A 7,846-nucleotide genomic window follows, 5' to 3' on the forward strand; every position below is an offset into this window, starting at 1 on the left:
AGAAATTTGAGAAAATTCCTACTTAGTGCTTAGGATTCATTTTAAGCATGGCTCTTATAGGCTGAATGTTTGTGTCCCCCCAAAATTCATATGTTAAAACCCCAGCCTCCACCAACCCCCTACAGTGTGATGGTATTAGGAGGTAGGGCCTTTGGGAAGTAATTAGGCTTAGATGAGCTTACAATAGTGGAGCCATCATGAATGAGATTAGTGCCCACATCAGTGACTAGAGAGAGCCTGCTTCCTCCTTCTGCCCTCCACCACATGGAGATTCAAGTCAGTAGTAGTCTTCATCCCAGAAGAGGCTCCTCACCAGAAGCCAACTCTGTTGGTAACTTCATCTCAGTTTTCCAACTTTCAGAACTATAACAAATACATTTCTGCTGTTTATAAGCCACCCAGTCTGATAATTTATTATTGCAGCCTGAACTAAGTCAGTGATCTAAGACCTTAGACACAGTTTAGTTATAGAACTTACCTAAGAAGCAAGCAATTATTTATGCATACACATGCAAATTAATACCTTTTTAAAAGACATATGTCCTTTAAAAAGCTATATTTATATGAAATTTGAATAAGATTGGTATAAAAGAAGGTTGAAGGGTCCAAAGATTCATTAGACTAAAAATAAATTTGTTGCCTACTTTTTACTTTCCTGACCTACTACATCTAAGGCTATGACTTCAAGTGTTTTTTTATATATTGATTCCAAAATCTATATTGTTTCCTCTGAATTTTCTTGCTGAGATATAGACTTTTATATCCTACAGCTGCTCTATACCTTTTTATACTTATAGACTTCTAAAACCCAATCTTACCAAATAAACTCATTATTTCTCCTCCTGAATGTAGTCCCTCTCTTAACTTCCCTTACTCAGCAATGGCTCCATCACATATCTGGAATCATGGTTAATTTCTAGATCACGTTGTTTCAGTTAGGATTCTTTGGCTTCAAGGAATTGCAAGTCTGACTAAAATCTGAATAATTCATTATGCTGTCTAATAGGTTATACTTTCAATTGTCTCTACTCACCCCATTCGTGAGGGATGACTCCTATTCATTCCTAGGATTTCTGCCCTAGGAATATGGAAATTGCTGAACATACAATACCTAACAGTGGAGAGATGAGATTGACAGCAAATTATACTCACAGCTTGGGGAAGAAGGACTCTGGACATCATTCAGGTCCACATGGGGTTGCAGTCAATGACAAAGTGAACAAATAGGGTTTGTGGGAAGCTTTGTAGTGCAGTATCAAGAGCGTGCAGTTCCTTCTAGTTTTGGAGGGAGGATGTATTTGGCTTTCTTGAACAATTCTACTGGGCTGGCAAGGAACTGAAACCCATTACTCTGAGATAAGCAGGAATGGTGCCTGGTTCATTTAATATGGAGGTGACCGGATTCCAAGAGCAGAGTAGAAAGAAGAACCTGTGTTCAGGCCATGCATGGCTGTCCCAGTTTCAGATGTCAAAGTGGCATATAATATTTGGAATTAATTTTAAGTCTTACACTACAGTTATTAAGAGCTGTTTTCTGGAGGGGATTGCTGGTGGTCTCTCCTAAGGAACAAATGTTAGAGACTTTAGCCACATTCTGAGAGCTCCAACCACGTGAGTGTTTCCCAATTCTTCATGTTATCAGTCTTTCAGTATTAGCCTTAGGCCCTGATCACCTGGCCAAACAAACCAGTAACTACTAGCCAATGTACAACCTGATCTCAGGTCATGACTTCCAGGTAACAAGGACGACAAAGCATAGTGCTTATTGTCCCACTTACAAAGGGTATTTATTTTATTCATTTTATTTCACAGCCAATCTTCAGTGGGACTTAATACTGTAGAAATATTCTGTAAGTAATGCTAATGAATTACACAGAGCTATCTATAGTGGTTGTTGTTATTTTTCCTCTTTGAACTGGTCATAAAAGCAATCCATGAAGCCCTAATTAGGATAACTAGAGAGGGCCATGAGTAGGAATGCTAAAGTCAGAGCACCCAGCTCATGCAACTGATTTGTGCCTTCAAGGTGTTCTCAGGTCTAGTCCACATACCACAATTCTACCTTATCTGTGGAATGCTATCAGGCACAGTTGACCCCTTAGTAAGCTATGACAGATGGATAATTTTGGACACATAATCAATTCGTGTCCCACACATTTGACTTGCAAGATTATACATTTCATTTCTTCCATAGACTTTGTTTTGAAATCTATGTTGTCTGTTTGCTTCTTAGTTGTCTCCCAACCCCCTTCAATAAGAAATAATTTTTTAACTGAAAGTTAAGTGCCTCACTTAAATACCCTATTATTCTCCTACTTGGGAAAATAATCTCTATAAAGAGTCTAGATTAGATGCAGATATTTTGAGCTCCAATGAATACGTAGGTTTGTAAGGTTGAGTAGCGGAGGTACTTGCACTGATTTTGTAATTGCCCAACAGGTTCTTTCTGCCCACTGCACAGGCAAAATTAGCTCACTGAGACAATGGTATTTCAGTGAAGAAAGGCTTTAATTGATGCAAGGCTGACCACACAAGAGACGAAGTTATTACCCAAATCAGTCTCTGTGAAAGATCAGAGGTTAGGGTTTTTCAAGGGTAGTTTGATGGGCAGGGGGCTAGGGAATGGAGAATGTTGATTGGTTGGAAATGAAATCATAGGGTATAGAAAATGGTCCTCGTGCACTGAGTCAGCCACTAGGCAGGGCCCACAGGCCTGGTTGGGTCATAGGTCTGAGTGAAGTCAGCTGGTTGTGAGAAATGCAAAAATCTGAAAAGAAAAAAAAAATATCTCAAAAGACCGATCTTAGGTTCTACGGTAGTGATGTTATGTATAGGAGCAATTAGGGAAATCACAAATCCTGTGATCTCTGGCCATTTGACTCCTGAGCAGTAAGGGATTATAGAAACTATGCCTACATCTTAGCAGACTTCAGGCTCCTCTCATAACCCTAACCTTGTGGCTTTCACGAGTTTTATAAAGGCAGTTGAGTTTAGGGAAGGGCTATTACCATCTTGCTTTAAGGTTAAACTATAAACTAAATTTCTCCCAAAGTTAGCTTGGCCTATGCCCAGGAATGACCAAAGACAGCTTGGTGGTTAGAGGCAAGATGGAGTCAAATTTCTCTTAACTGTCATAATTTTGCAAACACAGTTTCAATTGTATCCTGGACTACATGGAACTTTGTCATGTTGAGGGCACCACTCAAATCTGACAGTTATTCATATCAATATTTTGGAACAGCATGTCTAAAACTTTAGTCTCCAGTATCCAAAGAGGCTATTCAAGCATTTTGTGTTTTTACTTTCAGAGGGTACTTTTGTTTTTTTAAACATTAAAGGTTCTACCATAACTTATATGAGAGCTAAATACTAATAGAAACTTCCTGATGTGGAAGTTCTGTGCATTTTTGTGAAATATTTTGTGAACATTGTTATTTCCATGGTGTTTATACTTTTTTGCAACCCAATGGCAAAAAGGGGCATGAGGGGAATTGGGAGCCACCTTCTTGCTCAGACAAATAAATGTTCCAACATTGATCTAGTTCTTTCAACTAGATTTAGAGAGGGGACCAAATTTTATTATTTTTTTAGCACTCAATTTCTATTTATGTGTGTGTATGTGTGTATAATGTAAATATTAAAAGCTTGCTGAATGGATATATAAACAATAATAAACAATAAGAATAAAAAATAGAAAGAATTTCAGCCAGGAGTAGTGTCTCACACCTGGAGTCCCAGGATTCTGGGAAGCAGAGGAAGAGGACAGCTTGAGCCCGGGAGTTTGCGACTAGTTTGGGCAACATAGTGAGACCCTGTCTCTATAAGAAAAAAAAATTAACTGAGTGTAGTGGTGAATGTCTGTGGTCCCAGCTAATTGGGAGGCTGAGGCAGGGGGATCACTTGAGCCCCAGGAAGTCAAGGCTGTGATTACATCACTGCATTCCAGCCTGGGCAACAGATGGGGATTCCAAACCCCCATCTCAAAAAATAAAGAAAGAAGGAAAGTAAAACATTAAAAGAAAAAAATAGGAACAATTTAAGTTTTTAATAAATCAGCCATGGCTCAGTTTTATTAAACTTCAACATGTGCTTTCCAATGGCTATATTTAAAAAAAACTATAATCTTAAATTCTCATGCATCATTATACTATTGTTGTTACAAGTAATAGACTGACTTAATAAAATGATCTCCTTATCCATGATAATGGATTTAAAATTTATGTATTCATATCTTATGATCCTTTCTAAACTTCACTGTCAAGTAAAATATTATACAGTAACCTAATTCATGCTTTGAATACCTGTTTTATCTAGGTACATGTTTGGCACTGGATCACGTATATAAGCTTATATCTTTGGATCACTACCTTTCAACTACAGTATCAGAGATACTCAAGAAATGATTTTCCTACTTAGTTATCACAAAGTGTGGGAAGGGATGGATAAGAAGAAATAGAGTCAAATACATACTTTTACACATCTGTGGGAATTTTTATAGACATTAACCAGCAAGCAAATTCATGGCAGTAGGACGATGTTGTACTGGAAACAATCAACCCACAATGTGCTCCTGGAATGCACTGATAGCCTGTACTTCTGGGAGCATCTGAACTGCTTGTTCTTGAATTAGAGCCATTTAGATAAAATTTAAATACTGTAGTATTTAGAAAATATTTTGTATAACATTTAATTCATTGTCATATGTGCACATTGAATATTTACTTTAAACTAACTTGGGTTCTGAGATTCCACCATATGGAATAATATGGTGCAATTACATGCCATGATATGTACATGATTTAACACTAGGTACAAAGCCAACCTCTGGAGAAGTCCACAGATAATTCTCCTCACTCAGTTGTATTCCTTTCCCTTTCCCACTACAAGAGGTGACCTAATTAAGTTTTGGAATATTTATAATAACTGACACGATAGCACTTACTATATGCCAAGTATTATTTTAGCCCTTCTACGTTTATTAACCACTTAATCAAAGCAATTCTGTAATGCTGAGTATATTAGTACTATTATTCTTTTGACTTCATGGAGGCTTGGAAAGAGCAAGTAAATTTTCCCAGGATCACAGTTCTAATAAGTGAGAGTAGTATGGGAGGAGATGATGATCACACTAGGGGAGCGTTAATGGAAATGTAGAAAACTAGACAGATATCCAGTATAATTTAGAAGTGAAATTACTTGGCTCAAAATAGGATCTTGGTAAAAGAAAAGGGTATGAAGTACAATAATTCCTATGCTTTTGGCTTGAAAATTCTGTGGATGTTGATGTCATTTACAAAGCTGGGGAATGGGGGAGAGAACTCTTTTAATGGAAGGGACAGAATGTGAAGTGGAGGATACATTGCAATAAGAGTTATGTAGGGACATGTTAAATTAGGGATGCCTTTTTTTTTTCTAGGCTGCATTCTAGGGGGAAAATACTGAAATGGACACTTGCATATAGGTGGTTTTTTGCAAAGAACTCTCAGGAACAATACCTGTGAAGGAAGAAAACAGGATTGAAAAAGAAATTGGTGATGTACAGTTGAAACAGAGGTGTCAGTCAATCTCATGGGAAACTAGAGCTGGGATGGCCCTCCAGAGATGGGCTGAATGAGACATGTTACCAAACCTGTCCTTCTGTCCCTTTGAAGTGGGTATTACTTGGAGAAAAGCAGCTTCCTCCACCCCAGAGTAATTTCTGGAGAGAATCTTAGCTATGAGCCACAACTAGTCAACTCCCCTGGAAGATGGGAGCATGAGTACCTCAGTTTTGAGGCACACTTGGGTGGAGAAATCAAATTGGCCATCTACTATATCAACTTGGATGTAAGAATCTGGACGTAAGGGAAAAACCAAGGTTGGAGATATAAATTAGGGAACTCATAAGAAGCATTTTCCACTCATATACCATAATGCCAAGGGAATATGTATGGTGGGTTGAATTGTGTCCCCAAAAAAGAAATGTCCAAGTCCTAATCCTTGAAACTTGTGAATGTGACCTTATTTGGATAAAGGGACTTTTCAAATGTAATTGATTTAAGGATCTAGAGATGCGATTAGCCTAGATTTAGGTTAGAACCTAAAACCAATGATATATGCCCTTATAAAAGACACAGGAGGAAAAAACAGACAAACCGAAAAGGCCACGTGAAGGCAGAGGCCAAAATTAGAATTAACTGCTACAAACTGAGGAATGCCTGGAGTAACAGACACTGGAATAGACAAGAAAAAAATAAATTCTCTCTTAGAGGCTCGGAGGGAGTGTGATCCTGCTAACACCTTGATTTTGAATTTCTGACCTCCAAAATTGTGAGATAATATACTTCTGTTGTTTGTAAACTACCACTTGGTGGTGATTTATGGCAACCCTAGGCAACCATGATCATATGTAACAAACTCCCTATGCCTAAGGGATAAAATGATATTGAGAAGCTAATTCCCTATAAGGATAATAACAAAGATTTGTATACTACTAAGGAAATCACTGGAAGAAATTATGTTGTTATTTGTGAGATACTTAAGTTAATCAGTAATATTTTGTATTTCTCTTTAATTAGGAAAATAGGAAGTTCAAAGCATTAGTGAAGACTACCTAATATTTTATTTTTATATACATATCAATCCTACTACATGAAGGGCACACTACTAAACTTTCACGATGCATATTTAGGAATAGCCTGAAAGAGAAATACCAAAATAAATGACAACTTGAGTCACTGAGGACTTTGAAACCCTAGGAATAACCCTTGGTGGGTGAGAATAGAATAGGGTTCAGAAGGTCGGTGGAATTTTCTCCAGGCACACCCTACTCCTCCTTTGCAATCAATAACAATACAAGGAGAGATTAAGGAGGAGGTTGCCCCTGATTGTGTAAGCACAGTGATATAATACTTAAGTGTTACAAAACTCAGGCATCTGCTACCTTATTATCAGCAAGACAGTAGCATTGATCAAAATGCTTCTGATTCATAATGAGTGGTTCAGTAAGACTTCAAGCTCTCACTATCCCAAGAGACAAATACAGAAGGGTTTGAGACATGATAGGATTATAGTCTTTCCTTTGGATTAGACGGAGTGACTCAGACTGGCTCAAATCAGCAGCAGTCTAGCTTAGGAGGCCACGTCACACCCTAAATGGTATCCCTTGGGTTGGAGTGGCCCTGCGACGTCACTATTATATAGGGATTAATAAGACATGTACTTGGGTGTTCAGGAACACACACATGGTTTGAAAGCACAATTTTAGGGTTTTTGGGATCAGCTTGAAGCTATGTTTTCAGATTTAGCTTAACCATTCTCTCAGGCTTTTTTATTCATGAATTTCTTGATTCTCCATTCTCGTTTCACAGCATTTCTTACTTCTATTTATGAAACAGAATAATAGTGTATGCAGAAATCTTTTACTGAATTATATAGTTAATAATTTAGGGCTATAGTTTAGGTCTTTTGGTATTATACTTCCTTACATATGGTATCTAATATGTAATTTATAATATAAATTGGCTGAGATTGCTTTACAATTTTGCTCTTTTCTTCAATTTAATGCCATTTGGGTGCAATGATTTTTCACCACAGGAAAAAAGGTTGAGGTATCAAGGCAGTAAAGGATTCAAGCTTTAAAGAAACATTTTCCACCATAATTTTGTCTAGTTACAGTCCATGTTGTATTAGTCACAGTTGAAATAGAAACAACTGGGCCAGGAGCGGTGGCTCACGCCTGTGATCCCAGCACTTTGGGAGGCCGAGGCGGGCGAATCACGAGGTCAGGAGATAGAGACCATCCTGGCTAACACGGTGAAACCCCGTCTCTACTAAAAATACAAAAATAATTAGCCGGGCGTGGTGG

Source organism: Nomascus leucogenys, chromosome 11 (genome assembly GCF_006542625.1).
Source record: "Nomascus leucogenys isolate Asia chromosome 11, Asia_NLE_v1, whole genome shotgun sequence".
In the NCBI taxonomy this organism is placed as follows: domain Eukaryota; kingdom Metazoa; phylum Chordata; class Mammalia; order Primates; family Hylobatidae; genus Nomascus; species Nomascus leucogenys.